Raw genomic sequence first — 2,576 nt, 5'->3', positions numbered from 1 at the left:
TGGTTCCGACCTGACTGTTGGAAGGGGGCCTGGCGTGCGTAGTAACACAGATTCTCTGGAGTCAATCTGGTCCTAGCTCTTCCCCAAGTCACTAATATCTTGGAGGGTAGTTTTCTATCTACTACTATTTTTATTTTGCTTCCAGGTGTGTACTCACCTGGATGAGCCCACAAATAAAGCAAGGAGTCTTTGCTGACCACCCAATCTAAAGTGACCACCCCCAGGCACTGCCTAGTCCGATAACTGTTCCATTTTATTTGTAACCCATATCACTATCTGACATTTTCTAGTTCCTCTGGTTTCTTATATATTATTTATCTGTTGTCTCCATGAGGGCAGGGCCACCAGTACTTAGAAAACTATCTGAACTACTATCATTATAGAGTAAATATTTATTTCAATAAATAAATAAATGAAGAATGCTAAGGGTTTTAAGGGTTTCTTCCATAGGAAAGTAATTATTGTTGTCAGGCTGATGTGTTTAATTTAGTTTAGAACGGTTAGGTAATTAGAATAGAAAAAAGGAATCCAAAATGGTGGTGGCTAAAAGACAAAGAAGGGAAAAGCCCATGAAAATAGAACAAAGGAAGGTCCGAGTGAGGACCTCAGGCAAAACAAACAGCCCTCCTGGCTAGCCCAATTTACATAGGGTAGGCTCATGGAAGGAGAAAAAACATATAAAAAGAGGAGCCAAAATTGAGCCAGGGGCTTCTCTTCTTTTCGTGTCTTTTGGGTCGGGCTGCCCTCAGGCCTTGAGGATATATTTTCCTTTGCTTGCCAATAAAACCGAGCTATAACACTGGTCCGTCTGTTCCTTTAAAATTTTGCTCTGGCGAGACAGAACTGAGGAAATTACAAACTCCCCCAACAGAACTATAGACACATCCCCAGGAAACAAGGAAACAGTTCTGCTCCTATTATACCCTTCATTTTCCTGCAGTGAGAAAAAGGAAACCAGAATGACCTAGCCTTCTACATTTCCTAAAATTTGTGAGTAACTACAGCTACTTTTAAGTACTATGAAACAGAAACCAAAGGAACATTGGACTATATCAGATCATAGGAGCTAGGCTGGAACTGAATATAATTAGGAATGCAAGGAACCCCAAAAAATGATTGATGGTAATTATTTTGAGAAGGTAGAGTTTATTTGTAAGAAGGGTCCTGGATAGTAAAGAATTCTTTTAGTCAGAAGGATTTGTCTTTTATCAGGGTAAAAGTTAGAATATCAATAGAGAGAAAATAGTGGCTATTTTACTTGTGGTAGCTGTCCATTGTAAGCCAGCGATTTTTCTATATTATTACTTTAATGGGGCATGCAATCTTCCTTTTCACTCACAAGTATCAACAAGGTTGATAAAGAATTTCTGCCAAGACACTGAGAGATGGACCAATAATACTGTGAGGTCAGGCTGAAACTCAGTGTAGCTAATGACTTGTGTAGTCCAAGTGATCAAATTTATGAAAGATATATATGTCTAGGAAGTTTAAATAATGTTTACTCTTTATTTATGTTACATGATAAACTTGGGTTAGCCAGAAAACTGTGCATACCATGGTGACACAAGGATATACTAGTTTACAAATTGCTCTCTTAACATGATGCTTCCACATTTGCCCTGGCAGGGAAGAGGCAATGCACATTTCCTCTCCATTTGGAAATGCTTCTATCCAAAAGAAGAAAACAGGCACTCATTACTGCTGCTCGCATGTAATGGACCTAAGCAAGTCACATGGGCATTCCTGATTTTAAGACGACCTATTTACTTCTCCGTCTCAGAAGGGTCGAGAGGAGCTACTCCATGTTCAAGGTCAGGAGGGGCGGTGGTGAGGAGATACCCTTCATCCAAGGTAAGGAGCAGCGGCTGCATTTTGCTGGAGCAGCTGTCAAGAGATACCCCACATTCAAGGTAAAAGAAACCCAAGTAAGACAGTAGGTGTTGCAAGAGCCATCAGAGGGCAGACACACAAACCATAATCACAGAAAACTAGTCAATCTAATCACACAGACCACAGCCTTGTCTAACTCAGTGAAACTAAGCCATGCTGTGTGGGGCCACCCAAGATGGGTGGGTCTTGGTGGAGAGGTCTGACAGAATGTGGTCCACTGGAGAAAGGAATGGCAAACCACTTCAGTATTCTTGCCTTGAGAACCCCATGAACAGTATGAAAAGGCAAAATGATAGGACACTGAAAGAGGAACTCCCCAGGTCAGTAAGTGCCCAATATGCTACTGGAGATTAGTGGAGAAATAACTCCAGAAAGAATGAAGGGATGGAGCCAAAGCAAAAACAATACCCAGTTGTGGATGTGACTGGTGATAGAAACAAGGTCCAATGCTGTAAAGAGCTATATTGCATAGGAACCCAGAATGTTAGGTCCATGAATCAAGGCAAATTGGAAGTAGTCAGACAGGAGATGGCAAGAGTGAACATCAACATTCTAAGAATCAGCGAACTAAAATGAACTGAAATGGGTGAATTTAACTCAGATGACCATTATATCTACTACTGTGGGAAGGAATCCCTTAGAAGAAATGGAGTAGCCATCATGGTCAACAAAAGAGTCTGAAATGC

The sequence above is a fragment of the Oryx dammah genome, unplaced genomic scaffold (assembly GCF_014754425.2).
Source record: "Oryx dammah isolate SB20612 unplaced genomic scaffold, SCBI_Odam_1.1 HiC_scaffold_29, whole genome shotgun sequence".
Lineage (NCBI taxonomy): Eukaryota > Metazoa > Chordata > Mammalia > Artiodactyla > Bovidae > Oryx > Oryx dammah.
The sequence above is the reverse complement of the archived record's forward strand: the minus strand, read 5'-3'. Positions refer to the sequence as shown.